Here is a 17,879-nt window from a genome sequence, read left to right as displayed (position 1 = left end):
CGTACTCAGGAGAAGCAGCAGAATGTATTTTGGGGTGCAATTCCACATATAACCATGGCATGTATGAGCAATATATCATTTAGTTACAACTTTTTGTAATTTCTTTTTTCTTTTTTTTTTTTTGTCATTATTCAATCACTTGGTACAAAAAAAAAAAATATTCAGTGGGCTCAATATGCCCCTCAGCAGATTCCTTGGGGTGTCTACTTTCCAAAATGGGGTCATTTGGGGGGATTTTGTGCTATTTGGGCATTTTATGGCCTTCAAAACTGTCTTAGGTAGTGAGAAGTGAAATCAAAAATTTGCGCCCTTAGAAATCCTGAAGGCGGTGCTTGATTTTCGGGGCCCCGTACGTGGTTGGGCTCCCAAAAAGTCTCACACATGTGGTATCCCCGTACTCAGGAGAAGCAGGAGAATGTATTTTGGGGTGCAATTCCACATATAACTATGGCATGTGTGAGCAATATATCATTTAGTGACAACTTTTTGTAATTTCTTTTTTTTTTTTTTTATTATTATGATTATTCAATCACTTGTTACAAAAAAAAAAAATATTCAATGGACTCAACATGCCTTTCAGCAGGTTCCTTGGGGTGTCTACTTTCCAAAATGGGGTCATTTGGGGGGGTTTTGTACTTCCCTGCTATTTTAGCACCTCAAGAATTGAGATAGGCAGTCATAAAATAAAAGCTGTGTAAATTCCAGAAAATGTACCCTAGTTTGTAGATGCTATAACTTTTGCGCAAACCAATAAATATACGCTTATTGGCATTTTTTTTACTAAAGACATGTGGCTGAATACATTTTGGCCAAAATGTATGACTAAAATTGAGTTTGTTCGATTTTTCTTATAACAAAAAGTAGAAAATATCATTTTTTCTCAAAATTTTCGCTCTTTTTCCGTTTATATCGCAAACATTAAAAATCGCAGAGGCAATCAAATACCATCAAAAGAAAGCTCTATTTGTGGGAAAAAAAGGACGCAAATTTTGTTTGGGTACAACATTGTATGGCCGCGCAATTACCAGTTAAAGCAGCGCAGTGGAAAATTGTAAAAACACCTCTGGTCTTAAGGCTGACAAATGTTCCGGTGGGAAAGTGGTTAATAAAAACAATAAAAAAAAAAAAAAAAGAAAAGGCATTTAAGTGACTTTGAACGTGGCAAGGTTGTTGGTGCCATCTGGACTGGTCTGAGTATTAACAAAAACTGCTGATCTACTGGGATTTTCACACACAACCATTACTCGGGTTTACAGAAAATAGTCAGAAAAGGAGAAAATATCCAGTGAGCGGCTGTTGTGTGGAGGAAAATGCCTTGTCGATGTCTGAGGTCAGAGGAGAATGGGCAGACTGGTTTGAGATGACAGAAACAGCAACAGTAACTCAAATAACCACTCGTTACAACAAAGGTATGCAGAATGCCACCTCTGAATGCACAACACATCAAACCTTGAAGTAGCTACAGCAGCAGAAGACCACACCGGGTGCCACACTTGTTTCTAAAACAAATTATAAAAAAAAGGGGGGTTGCCATCCGGGGCCCTGGGGACCTCTGGGCCCTTTAATAATTATATATATATATATATATATATATATATATATATATATATATATATATATATATATATATATATATATAACACACACACACACAGTATATATAAAATAAAAAAAATATGTTTTTTTTTTATAAAAAAAGGGGGGTTGTCATCCGGGCCCTGGGAAACTCCGGGCCCATGGGGACCCCCGTACCCCTAAAAAAAAAATGACCCTTTAATAAAAAATAAAATAAAAATATATTAGAAAAAATATATATCTTTTTATAAAAAAGAAATAAAAATTAAAAAGAAGGGGGGGGTTGCCATCCGTGGCCCTGGGGACCTCCGGACCTCTAAAAAAAAAATTGGCCCTTTAATAAAAAATAAAATAAAAATATATTAAAAAAAAAATATTTTATTTTTTTATATAAAAAAAAAAGGAGGAGTTGCCATCTGGGGCCCTGGGGACCTCCAGACCCCTAAAAAAAAAGGGGGGGTTGCCATCCGGGCCCCTGGGGACCTCCGGGCCCCTTACAGGTGTACTGCCTGTACCCCCCTGATGGCGGCCCTGTTGCTGACCATGTCCATCCCTTTATGACTACAGTGTCCCCATCTCCTTCCTGGTCACAAAGATCAAATCATCTCACCACTGGTTTCTTGAACATGACAATGAAGTCACTGTACTCCTATGGCCTCCACAGTCACCAGATCTCATCCAATAGAGCACCTTTGTGATGTGATGGAACGGGAGAATGGCATCATGGATGTGCAGCTGACAAATCTGCAGCAACTGTGTGATGCTATCATGGCCCTATGGACCAAAATCTCTGAGGAATGTTTCCAGCACCTTGTTGAATCTATGCCATGAAGAATGAAGGCAGTTTTTAAGGCAAAAGGGGGTATTTTATATACATGTGTTGTGGTTTGTAAGTGGTCTACCATAACCCTGGTATTTTTTTTTTTTTTTTTTTAGCTGGCCAATGGCTTTTTCATTAAAGGAGTTTGAGCGGCTCATCAAATGTCCCTTTTTGGGCTTACCGTTTTTACCAGCGAACCCGAGAAACGAACCTTCCAGGAGTGGTTACAGAGAGGATGAGAATCGGTTCTAATTAAAATTCTCTGTTCCACCTACCTGATAATCCTGAATGATCTCCTGATCTTCCTGTGTGGAGTCCCGGGAATACAGAGGACGGGGACATCTCTCTGGTGGGTTCCCATCACTGGATCCATCTGTAGGAAACACACACTGACTGAATACATTGTTTCTATTAGCTGGATTCAGGATGGCGAGCGCATAGTTGCGGCGGCATAGCGTATGGCATTTACACTACGCCGCCGTAAATTTAGCGAGGCAAGTACATGATTCTCAAAGTACTTGCCTGCTAAGTTACGGCGGCGTAGCATAAATCGGGCGGGCGTAATGGCGCCTAATTCAAATTTAGCTGAGGGGGCGTGTTTTATGTTAATGGGGCTTGACCTGACGTGATTGATGTTTTTTTGGAACGGCGCATGCGCCGTCCGCCTACATATCCCAGTGTGCATTGCGGCAACGTACGCCGCACGGGCCTATTAGTTTCGACATGGACGTAAATGACGTAAAACCCTATTCACGGACGACTTACGCAAACGACGTAAAATTTTCGAATTTCGACGCGGGAACGGCGGCCATACTTTAACATCACTATTCCAACTATTTGATGGAATAACTTTAGGCCTGATAATGCGTTACGTAAACGGCGTATCTGTACTGCGTCGGCCGGGCGTACGTTCGTGAATAGGCGTATCTAGTGATTTACTTATTCTACGCCGACCACAATGGAAGCGCCACCTAGCGGCCAGCCTAAATATTGCACCCTAAGATAGGACGGCGCAAGCCGTCGTATCTTAGATAGGTTTAAGTGTATCTCAGTTTCAGAATACACTTAAACATAGGTCGTTGCAGATTCCGAGTTAGGTCGGCGTATCTACTGATACGCCGACCTAACTCTATGTGAATCTGGCTATATGTCTTTATATCAGAGGATGTGTATCTAGGGCAGTGTTTCTCAATTCCAGTCCTCAGGCCCCCCCAACAGGTCAGGTTTTCAGGATTTCCCTCAGATGAAAAGGCTGTGGTGATTACTAAGGCAGTGAAACTGATCAAATCACCTGTGCAAAATAATGGAAATCCTGAAAACCTGACCTGTTGGGGGGGCCTGAGGACTGGAATTGAGAAACACTGATCTAGGGGGATCCTCAATACTCTTCTCTCCAAGAAATGAAAGTCTCCTCTTACCCGGAGATGTGAGGGGCGGCCGATTCTCCATCATGACGTTCTTTTACAAATCCTTGTGTCCTTCTATATACTCTGTCTCTGTATTTGAAAGGTACTGTAAAATTAGAAAGAATTAAAAATAAAGTTTATCCTAAAAAATGGGGCTGACTGCCATACATGCCTTTGTCTTGGGAGGGGGATTTCCAGTAACAGAGCAAAGCAAAAAAGGACCTCAGCACTATTTTAAAGCTAGCCAGCATAAAAAAAAAAAATCAGTCACAGTGCAAAAACATCTGTCTGTCCCCATCACATCCATCACAGTGCAAAAACATCTGTCTGTCCCCATCACATCTGTCTGTCCCCATCATATCCGTCACATAGTGTACACAGTGCGGGGGGTTAGGACTGTGTAATGTACAACATAGTGTACACAGTGTGGGGGGTTAGGACTGTGTAATGTACAACATAGTGTATACAGTGCAGGGGGAGGACTGTGTAATGTACAACATAGTGTATACAGTGCGGGGGGGGGGGCCTGTGTAATGTACAACATAGTGTATACAGTACAGGGGGAGGACTGTGTAATGTACAACATAGTGTATACAGTGCAGGGGGGAGGGACTGTGTAATGTACAACATAGTGTATACAGTGCAGGGGTGAGGACTGTGTAATGTACAACATAGTGTATACAGTGCAGGGGGAGGACTGTGTAATGTACAACATAGTGTATACAGTACAGGGGGTGAGGACTGTGTAATGTACAACATAGTGTATACAGTGCAGGGGGGAGGGACTGTGTAATGTACAACATAGTGTATACAGTACAGGGGGTGAGGACTGTGTAACATACAACATAGTGTATATAGTGCGGGGGGGTGAGGACTGTGTAATGTACAACATAGTGTATACAGTGCAGGGGGGGGGGGCTGTGTAATGTACAACATAGTGTATATAGTGCAGGGGTGAGGACTGTGTAATGTACAACATAGTGTATATAGTGCAGGGGGTGAGGACTGTGTAATGTACAACATAGTGTATATAGTGCGGGGGGGTGAGGACTGTGTAATGTACAACATAGTGTATACAGTGCAGGGGGGGGGGGACTGTGTAATGTACAACATAGTGTATACAGTGCAGGGGTGAGGACTGTGTAGTGTACAACATAGTGTATACAGTGCAGGGGGTGAGGACTGTGTAATGTACAACATAGTGTATATAGTGCAGGGGGTGAGGACTGTGTAATGTACAACATAGTGTATACAGTGCAGGGGGAGGACTGGGTAATGTACAACATAGTGTATACAGTGCGGGGGGAGGACTGTGTAATGTACAACATAGTGTATACAGTGCAGGGGGAGGACTGTGTAATGTACAACATAGTGTATACAGTACAGGGGGTGAGGACTGTGTAACATACAACATAGTGTATATAGTGCAGGGGGAGGACTGTGTAATGTACAACATAGTGTATACAGTACAGGGGGTGAGGACTGTGTAACATACAACATAGTGTATATAGTGCAGGGGGAGGACTGTGTAATGTACAACATAGTGTATACAGTACAGGGGGTGAGGACTGTGTAACATACAACATAGTGTATATAGTGCGGGGGGGTGAGGACTGTGTAATGTACAACATAGTGTATATAGTGCAGGGGTGAGGACTGTGTAATGTACAACATAGTGTATACAGTGCAGGGGGGGGGGGGGGGACTGTGTAATGTACAACGTAGTGTATATAGTGCAGGGGGTGAGGACTGTGTAATGTACAACATAGTGTATACAGTGCAGGGGGAGGACTGGGTAATGTACAACATAGTGTATACAGTGCAGGGGGAGGACTGTGTAATGTACAACATAGTGTATACAGTACAGGGGGTGAGGACTGTGTAACATACAACATAGTGTATATAGTGCGGGGGGGGGAGGACTGTGTAATGTACAACATAGTGTATACAGTGCAGGGGGGGGGGACTGTGTAATGTACAACATAGTGTATATAGTGCAGGGGTGAGGACTGTGTAATGTACAACATAGTGTATATAGTGCAGGGGGTGAGGACTGTGTAATGTACAACATAGTGTATATAGTGCAGGGGGTGAGGACTGTGTAATGTACAACATAGTGTATATAGTGCAGGGGGGGGGGGACTGTGTAACATACAACATAGTGTATATAGTGCGGGGGGGTGAGGACTGTGTAATGTACAACATAGTGTATACAGTGCAGGGGGGGGGGACTGTGTAATGTACAACATAGTGTATACAGTGCAGGGGTGAGGACTGTGTAGTGTACAACATAGTGTATACAGTGCAGGGGGTGAGGACTGTGTAATGTACAACATAGTGTATATAGTGCAGGGGGTGAGGACTGTGTAATGTACAACATAGTGTATACAGTGCAGGGGGAGGACTGGGTAATGTACAACATAGTGTATACAGTGCGGGGGGAGGACTGTGTAATGTACAACATAGTGTATACAGTGCAGGGGGAGGACTGTGTAATGTACAACATAGTGTATACAGTACAGGGGGTGAGGACTGTGTAACATACAACATAGTGTATATAGTGCAGGGGGAGGACTGTGTAATGTACAACATAGTGTATACAGTACAGGGGGTGAGGACTGTGTAACATACAACATAGTGTATATAGTGCGGGGGGGTGAGGACTGTGTAATGTACAACATAGTGTATACAGTGCAGGGGGGGGGGGACTGTGTAATGTACAACATAGTGTATATAGTGCAGGGGTGAGGACTGTGTAATGTACAACATAGTGTATATAGTGCAGGGGGTGAGGACTGGGTAATGTACAACATAGTGTATACAGTGCGGGGGGGGGGACTGTGTAATGTACAACATAGTGTATACAGTGCAGGGGGTGAGGACTGTGTAATGTACAACATAGTGTATACAGTGCGGGGGGGAGGACTGTGTAATGTACAACATAGTGTATACAGTGCAGGGGGTGAGGACTGTGTATAGTACAACATAGTGTATATAGTGCAGGGGGGGGGGGCTGTGTAACATACAACATAGTGTATACAGTGCAGGGGGTGAGGACTGGGTAATGTACAACATAGTGTATACAGTGCGGGGGGGGGGGGACTGTGTAATGTACAACATAGTGTATACAGTGCGGGGGGGGGGGACTGTGTAACGTACAACATAGTGTATACGGTGCAGGGGGGGGGGCTGTGTAATGTACAACATAGTGTATACAGTGCAGGGGGGGGGGGGGAGGACTGTGTAATGTACAACATAGTGTATACAGTGCAGGGGGGGGGGGCTGTGTAATGTACAACATAGTGTATACAGTGCAGGGGGGGGGGGGAAGGACTGTGTAATGTACAACATAGTGTATACAGTGCAGGGGGTGAGGACTGTGTAATGTACAACATAGTGTATACAGTGCAGGGGGGGGGGGACTGTATAATGTACAACTTAGTGTATACAGTGCCGGTGGGTGAGGACTGTGTATAGTACAACATAGTGTATATAGTGTGTGGGGGGGAGGGGACTTGGTAATGTACAACATAGTGTATATAGTGTGTGGGGGGGAGGGGACTTGGTAATGTACAACATAGTGTATATAGTGTGTGGGGGGGAGGGGACTTGGTAATGTACAACATAGTGTATATAGTACAGGGTCCAGTACAGTATCAGTTGACTCTAACATAACATATATAGAAAGTCCCCCCCCCAGTGCCCAGCACAGAAATACCAGAATTAACTGGGACCTGGCCCCACCCCCAAGGGAGACATGGCTCCTCCCACTTGGGAAACAATACTCCACCTCTGCGGCACAAATCAACATCCTGGAACATTTCTGACAAATGGGGTGTAATTAAGAGCTGACAGGTAGCCAATCAGTGTGTGGAGGGAAGTCACGTGGGTGTATTTTAGAAAGCGCCTTCCATCACATGGACGTGAGGACTGTAGTCATCCCCAGGTCACTTCTGTAGGATGTCTGGGGGGGGTTCTGTCCATAGAACTGTGTAGGCTGCAATCCCTGTACCCCATAACACACATATAGGGGATTCCCAGCAGGGGGAGGTAGGGAGAGTGCATGTGGTGTCTGAGAAAGTCTGCATACAACCCACTCCACACAGAGTGCTGGGACCCCCTTCTCTCATAATAAGAAGACAATATTACCTCCTCCTCACTGGGTATACACCCTCCACACTCCACACCGCTTCACGAAGATTCTTCCTCTCCAAACAAGTCTTCCGGGCTCCAACAAAATGGCCACCATCCCTCCTTTACTACGGACAAGTCTTCCTGTCGTGTTGCGGACTTGCGCCCTCTAGTGCTGGCTATGTCTCTATACGGTTCTGGGTCATCCAAGCCCAGCAGCTGGGCGTTGCTATGGCAACCAAGTAAGCGGCCAGAGCGAGATTTCAATTTCAGGGGGGGGACGGGGGACACCGTGATGAAAGGGAGGAAACTAAAATAATAATTCCATCTGAGTATTAAATTATTATTAACCACTTAAGGACCGAGCCCATTTCACTTCTTTACAAGTTAAAAATCTGTACTTTTTTTGCTAGAAAATTACTTAGAACCCCAAACATTTTATATATATATATATATATATATATATATATATATATATATATATATATATATATAAATATTTGCAAAGACTCTGGAGGAAAAAAAAATCGGTCATTGCAATATTTTATGTCACATGGTATTTGCGCAGCGGTCTTTTAAATGCAATTTAAAACAATACACTTTAAAAAATAAATAAATAAGAAAACAGTAAAGTTGGTCCATTTTTTTGTATATTGTGAAAGAGGATGTTACGCCGAGTAAATAGATACCAAATATGTTACGGTTGAAAATTGCGCACACTCGTGGAATGGATGAAAAAAAAACGGTACTTCAAAATCTCCATAGGCGACACTTTAAATTTTAAAGATTTTTTAACGGTTACCAGATTAGAGTTACAGAGACGATCTAGGGCTAGAATTATTGGTCACACTCTGACGATCGCTGTGATACCTGACATGCGGTTTGAACACTGTTTACATTTGCGGGCGCGACTTACGAATGGGTTTTCTTTGCTACGCGGGGCACGCGGAGCACACAGGGACGGGGCGCTTAACCACTTCCATACAGGGCACTTACGCACCTTCCCGCCCAAGCCAATTTTCAGCTTTCAGCACTGTCGCACTTTGAATGGCAATTGCGCGGTCGTGCTACACTGTACCCAAACAAAATTGGCGTCCTTTTTTCCCCACAAATAGAGCTTTCTTTTGGTGGTATTTGATCACCTCTGCGATTTTTTTTTTTGCGCAACAACTAAAAAAAGACAGAAAATTTTGAAAAAAAATTAAGTTTTAATTTTTTTCTGTATTTTTTTTTGTAAATAAGTAAGTTTTCTCTTTCAATTACGGGCACTGATATGGTGGCACTGATGGGCACAGATGAGATGGCACTGATGGACATCGACGAGGTAGTACTGACGGGCACAGAGGAGGTGGCACTGATTGGCGGCGCTGGTATGCGGCACTGATGGGCACTCATAGGCGGCACTGATGGGCACACATAGGCGGCACTGATGGGCACACATAGGCGGCACTGATGGGCACTCATGGGTGGCACTGATGGGCACTCATGGGCGGCATTGGGCACTCATAGGCGGCACAGATGAGCACTCATGGGCGGCACTTATGGGTGGCACAGATGGGCACTGTGGGGTGGCACTTATGGGTGGCACTGATGGGCACTGTGGGGTGGCACTGATGGGCACTGTGGGGTGGCACTGATTTTTTTTTCAGACTTTTTTTTCCCCCATTTTTTTTTTTTTGCCCTTCCCTGGTGGGCTTCCCTGGTGGTCCATGTGGCGATCCGAGGGGGGGCTGCGCTGATAAACAATCAGCGCGAACCCCCCCTGTCAGGAGAGCCGCCGATCGGCTATCCTCTACTCGCGTCGGTCAGACGCGAGTGAGGAAGAGCCGTCAACGGCTCTTCCTGTTTACATCGTGATCAGCCGTGATTGGACACGGCTGATCACGTGGTAAAGAGCCTCCGTGAGAGACTCTTTACCGAGATCGGTGTTGCGGGGTGTCAGACTGACAGCCTGCAACAACGATCGCCGCGATGCGCGCCCCCGGGGGCGCGCAGCGGCTCAGAATCCTGAGGACGTCATATGACGTCCAGTCAGGATTCTACAACCACTTTGCCGACGTCAATTTGTCATTGGCGGGCGGCAAGTGGTTAAAAAAATAATTAAAAATTCTTATTTATTTTATTTTATTTTTTAACTCTGTCCCTTTAAAGTAAAAATAAAAAAATCTGATCACTTTAATTGCTGCAACAAGGAATGTAAACATCCCTTGTGACAGTGATAGGTGGTGACAGGTACTCTTTATAGAGGGATCGGGGGACCCCAAATCCCTCCATTGCACTTTAAAGTATTCAGATCGCCAAAATCTGCGTTTCTGAATACTTAAATTTTTTTTATTTGGGTGCCATTGGCAGCTGAGTAAACCAGAAGTGACTTCCCTTCCGGAATTTCTCCTACGGAGATCCGATCGAAGCCGAATCTGGCTTTGTTCGGGTGACAGCCTAGCCAGATCGTGGCCCGGGTCTCCCGGTGGGATGGGAGGCACAGGAAGATTGGTGGACAGCAGCGGGAGGGGGGATGATCCCTCCTGCTGCCTGGGATAATGGCTGAGCGGCTGCCAGGCTGGATCGGCCATTATCACCAGATAGCCAACCGGCCATTCTGAAAAAGTGTACCCCGATACATCCACTTACTTAAGCCTACATACAGGCTAGGTGGTTAATATTTATTCTCTGCAAAGTTGCCAATCAGATTGTAGATATCTTCTTTACATCAGGTGCCCAGAGCCGATGAGTCCCTCCGCTCCTTACATCAGATGTGCCCAGCGAGGTCCCTCCTTACATCAGGTGCCCCCAGCAGAGTCCCTCTGCTCCTTACATCAGATGTGCCCAGCAGAGTCCCTCCACTCCTTATATCATATGTGCCTAGCGGAGTCCCTCTGCTCCTTACATCAGGTGTGCCCAGCAGAGTCCCTCCATTCCTTACATCATATGTGCCCGGAGTCCCTCTGCTCCTTACATTAGGTGTGCCCAGCAGAGTCCCTCCGTTTCTTACATCAGATGTGCCCAGCAGAGTCCCTCCGCTTCTTACATCAGATTTGCCCAGCAGAGTCCCTCCGCTCCTTACAGCAGATGTTCCCAGCAGAGTCCCTCCACTCCTTACATCAGATGTGCCCAGCAGAGTCCCTCCACTCCTTACATCAGATGTGCCCAGCAGAGTCCCTCCACTCCTTACATCATATGTGCCTAGCGGAGTCCCTCCATTCCTTACATCAGGTGTGCCCAGCAGAGTCCCTCCGTTTCCTACATCAGATGTGCCTAGCGGAGTCCCTCTGCTCATTACATCAGGTGTGCCCAGCAGAGTCCCTCCACTCCTTACATCATATGTGCCCAGCAGAGTCCCTCCACTCCTTACATCAGATGTGCCCAGCAGAGTCCCTCCGCTCCTTACATCAGATGTGCCCAGCATAGGGTCTGAAAACGGGTCCAAGGATGTCCTTCCAATACCCAATCGCAATCAGGGTGCCATTGTCTAGCCTGTAGAGGTCTGTGTGCCCCTCCATGGATATGCCTCCCCAGAGCATCACTGACCCACCACCAAACTAGTCATGCTGAACGATTTTACAGGCAGTATAACGTTCTTCTTATCTTCTCCAGAGCCTTTTACGTCTGTCACATGTGCCTGGGGTGAACCTGCTCTCTTCTTTAAAAAGCACAGAGTGACGTTGGCAGACCTGCCAATTCTGGTGTTCAATGCTAAATGGCAATCAAGCTCCACGGTGCCGGGCCATGAGCACAAGGCCCAACGTCCTCCAGTGGGCCCTGTGCTCACTGCCCGGCACCTTGGAGATCGATTAGCATTTGCCATTGGTGATGGGTCAGTGATGGTCTGGGGAGGCATATCCATGGAGAGACGCACAGACCTCTACAGGCTAGACAATGGCACCCTGACTGCCATTAGGTATCGGGATGAAATACTTGGACCCAAAGTATGAATACTTTTTTCATGGCACTGTATATAAAGTATATATATATATCTGTATATACCGATCAGCCATAACATTGTGGTGATTCAGTAGGTCCCCCTCCTGAGGTTTGAGAAAGAGGCAGATGCTATGAAACTCATAACCATGTTTATCTGCAGCACCCTGGCTCCCAGCTAACATCACTTCTGGTCCGCCGGCCTCCCCTGCGCTCCACGCTGGTTATCACTGATTCTGGCTGCATCTCCTCACCATTCGCCAAGCACGCTGTAGAACAGGAGCACCGCGCTACACCAGGATGACCACAGGATGCTTTAACACCTTGCCACAGATCACCAGTTATGCCCGTTTGTCTTTTACACATGTAAGTTGCCAACTGGCTGTTAATATATACGTGTGCTCTTTTATACTGCACTTAGTTTGGCGCCCCCTTGTTTTTCCCTTTGTATCTCACCACGGATTACCACCTGACCACCTGGGGGGGATATCTGAATGATGGGTGCAACTACAGGCATCATTCAGATATCCTTCTTTTCAGGCGGCGATTCTGCATGATTCTTACGCCGCTTGATCATTCTTATAGATAGACAATGGAAGGGGACGTCCCCCCCCCCTCCCTCCCGCCGCCATCTGGTGATTCTCCAGGCTCTCCCGTGCAATCGGAGGCCCAGAGAAAGAATCGGTCGCCGCCGGATGAGGAGGATAGAGATTTCCGGTGACCAGATGATCACCGGTCATCTCTATGACCGTCGGAGGCCCGAGCGCAACGTTATGATGTAACGCCAGGACCGTAACGCCAGTAATGGCCAGGACCGGCTGATCAGCTGCATCCAATTACAGCCCAAAGCCCTGTGTTGGCAGAGGGGACAAGCTCCCAGTTTCTTATCCTTGCAAAGCAGGAATAAGAAACTAAGAGATCTTTAGCGATGTCTCCATAAAGAGGACCTGTCACTGACTTATTTCTATCACAAGGGATGATTACATTTCTTGTGATAGGAATAAGAGCGATAAAAAAAAAAAAATGTAAGGGATAGTGTAAAAATAAAAAAAAAAATGTAATAAAATAGGAACATTTTTAAAAGCGCCTCTATCTGTCCGTGCTTGCGCACAGAAGCGAACACATTTGTAAATGCGTTTGCACCACACATGTGAGGTATCGCCACAAACGTTACAGCGAGAGCACAAATTCTAGCGCTAAACCTCCTCTGTAACTGTAAACTGGTATCCTATTAAAATATAAAATATAGTATAAAGCATCACTGTAACGATCAGGGGTTAACACCGTTTACGATATTCCATTCCACCAACCCAAGACAGCTTATGCGACACTCCAACAATCCAGCAGACACGATCCATTGGATTTCCCCCCCCAGAATAACGAGACACAAGCTCTGTTCTCTGGTTCCAAACGAATGAATCCTTTACTGGTAAAACTCAGCTTGTTATATACAGTTAGAAACCAAATCTGGACAATGACTCAACTCCACCCACAACATGACACAAGGAACTTCAATACACATTCCGTTCGATAATGACATTCAGAATAGCTAATTACTAATCATTACCCAGACGTTCTGACTCCGCGATAAGTTATTCTCACCTGCTACATCAAACACATTCCTTTAGTAAACATAATTGACATGCTAATCCACTACACCTGAAAGGTCAGACATCTGACCTTTCAGACTGCCAACACATATCTTTCATCAATAGAACTTTCACACAATGAAAGGTTCTTGAGAGGCAGACTTAATTAGCACAATAGACAATAGAATGCAAACACAGCAAGCTTTTATCACTACAGCCAGGTAGACTTAATTAGCACCTCAACAGTCTATGTTCCACATTGAAGGAGACACTCTATTGACCTATTGTGTTCAGAAGGAACAACTTGTAATATTTCAAGATATCCTGCATACATGAATTATCATTACTGTCCCATCTCATGTAATTCATGATATCATTTCTCAGTCATCCTATGCCCCTATTGGACATAGGATGACCCTAGACCCAAGAGTCATTAGTGAAGCTGGCATCCTTCAAAAGTCTCTGGGTATCACGGGCCATTCTGTTACAATCACCTATTGAGATTTTTACATACCGTGGTTTGGCACCATTCCACAAGCGTGTGCAAATTTAAAAGCATGACATGTTATGTATCTATTTACACAGCATATCTTTTATATTTCACCAGAAAATGTATTGCGTTTTTTTGCATTAAAATCCATTAAAGTGTATTTTTTCCCCAAAAAATTGTGTTTGAAAAACCACTGCGCTAAGACTATGCAACATCAAAGGACCACAATCTCTAGGGCCTCTGCTAAAAAATATAAATATAAATATATATATACAGTGAGGAAAATAAGTATTTGAACACCCTGCTATTTTGAAAGTTCTCCCACTTGGAAATCATGGAGGGGTCTGAAATTGTCATCGTAGGTGCATGTCCACTGTGAGAGACATAATCAAAAAAAAAAATTCCAGAAATCACAATTTATGATTTTTTAACTATTTATTTGTATGATACAGCTGCAAATAAGTATTTGAACACCTGTCTATCAGCTAGAATTCTGACCCTCAAAGACCTGTTAGTCTGCCTTTAAAATGTCCACCTCCACTCCATTTATTATCCTAAATTAGATGCACCTGTTTGAGGTCATTAGCTGCATAAAGACACCTGTCCACCCCATACAATCAGTAAGAATCCAACTACTAACATGGCCAAGACCAAAGAGCTGTCCAAAGACACTAGAGACAAAATTGTACACCTCCACAAGGCTGGAAAGGGCTACGGGGAAATTGCCAAGCAGCTTGGTGAAAAAAGGTCCACTGTTGGAGCAATCATTAGAAAATGGAAGAAGCTAAACATGACTGTCAATCTCCCTCGGACTGGGGCTCCATGCAAAATCTCACCTCGTGGGGTCTCAATGATCCTAAGAAAGGTGAGAAATCAGCCCAGGACTACACGGGAGGAGCTGGTCAATGACCTGAAAAGAGCTGGGACCACCGTTTCCAAGGTTACTGTTGGTAATACACTAGGACGTCATGGTTTGAAATCATGCATGGCACGGAAGGTTCCCCTGCTTAAACCAGCACATGTCAAGGCCCGTCTTAAGTTTGCCAATGACCATTTGGATGATCCAGAGGAGTCATGGGAGAAAGTCATGTGGTCAGATGAGACCAAAATAGAACTTTTTGGTCATAATTCCACTAACCGTGTTTGGAGGAAGAAGAATGATGTGTACCATCCCAAGAACACCATCCCTACTGTGAAGCATGGGGGTGGTAGCATCATGCTTTGGGGGTGTTTTTCTGCACATGGGACAGGGCGACTGCAGAGAGGATGAGGAGAGGATAACCGGGGCCATGTATTGCGAGATTTTGGGCAACAACCTCCTTCCCTCTGTTAGAGCTTTGAAGATGGGTCGAGGCTGGGTCTTCCAACATGACAATGACCCGAAGCACACAGCCAGGATAACCAAGGAGTGGCTCTGTAAGAAGCATATCAAGGTTCTGGCGTGGCCTAGCCAGTCTCCAGACCTAAACCCAATAGAGAATCTTTGGAGGGAGCTCAAACTCCGTGTTTCTCAGCGACAGCCCAGAAACCTGACTGATCTAGAGAAGATCTGTGTGGAGGAGTGGGCCAAAATCCCTCCTCCAGTGTGTGCAAACCTGGTGAAAAACTACAAGAAACGTTTGACCTCTGTAATTGCAAACAAAGGCTACTGTACCAAATATTAACATTGATTTTCTCAGGTGTTCAAATACTTATTTGCAGCTGTATCATACAAATAAATAGTTAAAAAAATCATACATTGTGATTTCTGGATTTTTTTTTTTTTGATTATGTCTCTCACAGTGGACATGCATCTACGATAACAATTTCAGACCCCTCCATGATTTCCAAGTGGGAGAACTTGCAAAATAGCAGGGTGTTCAAATACTTATTTTCATATATATAATATATAATATATATAAAATGTTTGAGGTTCAAAAGTAATTTTTTAGGTCTTTAAATTGTTAAAGCATACACAGTCTGGTCTCAGTCTCCTAACTGTAGTTACACAGATTTGACCGTCCCTGCTGCTGATTCCTGACAACTAGTAGTGAGAAGGCAAAGATAGATACACACACAATTACAGGATAATAAAGATTTTTATTGAACTTTAATGTGATGGTGATAAAAGAGCAGCCAGTCCAATAGCAACATTAAAGGTAAAACGCTCAACCTTATGCCACGTACACACAACCGTTATTAATGTCATGGGAAAAAACGTTGTTTTTCTCAACGCGATTTGTCACGATTCCTCTCAAGCCTGCCTTGCCTACACACGATCGTGAACAAAAATGCTTGAGCAAAGCGCGGTGACGTACACCACGTTCGACGGCACTATAAAAGGGGAAGTTCCATTCCAATGGCGCCACCCTATTGGGCTGCTTTTGCTAATTTCCCCCATCTCAGAACTTGCTTCTGAGCATGCGTGTTTTTTCCCCCTCGTTAAATCGTACACACGACCGTTTTTTACGACGTGAAAAACGAGGAGAAAAAAATGGAGCAGGTTCTAAATTTTTAACGCCCATTTTTCTCGTCGAGCCTACACACAACAGTTTTTCAAGACCAATTAAAAAATGGCATTTTTCTCGTGATGAAAAACGGTTGCGTGTACGCCTCGTTCACACGGCCAGTTTTCTAGATGGGAAAAGTTTCTCGAAAAAAAAGGAAAAACTGCCCAAAAAACGGCGAACAAAAAAAAAAAAAAGAGAACCAGCTCTCTTTTTTCCCGCCGGGAAAACCGGAAGACTTTTGCCCGGCGCTTTTTGGCAGTTTTCCTATGGGTAAAACTATGATGGAGCATACACACGGCCGGGATTCCCGGCCGAAGCTCTATCGCAGTTTTCTTGTCGGGAAAACCGGCCGTGTGTAGGAGGAAAGACTGCCCAAGCAGGTTCTCGGCTTTCCCCTCGGGAACATTTCCCGTCGGAAATCCCAGACGTGTGTACGGGCCATTTCGGTTCAGGTAAGTTGTTCACGAGATACGGCACTGCTCTTATGGTAAATAGTAGGGTTGTCCCGATACCACTTTTTTAAATGTGTCCCCAAATGCAGCCATGTCCCCCCATATATTGCAGCCATGTCCCCCCACATATATCCAGCCATATCCCCGCCCATATATTGCAGCCATGTCCCCCCATATATTGCAGCCATGTCCCCCCACATATTTGCAGCCATGTCCCCCCACATATATCCAGCCATGTCCCCCCACATATATGCACCCATGTCCCCCCACATATATGCACCCATGTCCCCCCACATATATCCAGCCATGTCCCCCCACATATATCCAGCCATGTCCCCCCATATATTGCAGCCATGTCCCCCCATATATTGCAGCCATGTCCCCCCACATATATGCAGCCATGTCCCCCCACATATATCCAGCCATGTCCCCCCATATATTGCAGCCATGTCCCCCCACATATATCCAGCCATGTCCCCCCACATATATCCAGCCATGTCCCCCCACATATATGCAGCCATGTCCCCCCACATATTGCAGCCATGTCCCCCCACATATATGCAGCCATGTCCCCCCACATATATCCAGCCATGTCCCCCCACATATATCCAGCCATGTCCCCCCACATATATGCAGCCATGTCCCCCCACATATATGCAGCCATGTCCCCCCCACATATATGCAGCCATGTCCCCCCACATATATCCAGCCATGTCCCCCCACATATGCAGCCATGTCCCCCCACATATATCCAGCCATGTCCCCCCACATATATCCAGCCATGTCCCCCTACATATATCCAGCCATGTCCCCCCACATATATCCAGACATGTCCCCCCACATATTGCAGCCATGTCCCCCCACATATATCCAGCCATGTCCCCCCACATATATCCAGCAATGTCCCCCCATATATTGCAGCCATGTCCCCCATACCTAGTAGATGATGATGATGCCGCCGCTGCTGCCGCGTTAATCAGCGTGCATTACAGCGCGCATTACAGGCAGC

At 45.2% G+C, this 17,879-nt stretch overlaps 1 protein-coding gene across 1 annotated transcript in view; it reads left to right on the top strand.

Moving 5' to 3' along the window:
- Positions 1-17,879, top strand: part of LOC120909931 (oocyte zinc finger protein XlCOF6.1-like) — a 487,791-nt gene that overhangs the window by 211,621 nt on the left and 258,291 nt on the right. The gene's annotated exons all lie outside the window — the stretch shown is intronic.

Source organism: Rana temporaria, chromosome 8 (genome assembly GCF_905171775.1).
Source record: "Rana temporaria chromosome 8, aRanTem1.1, whole genome shotgun sequence".
Classification (NCBI taxonomy): domain Eukaryota; kingdom Metazoa; phylum Chordata; class Amphibia; order Anura; family Ranidae; genus Rana; species Rana temporaria.
Note: the sequence above shows the minus strand (reverse complement) of the source record. Positions and strands in the feature narration are given on the sequence as shown.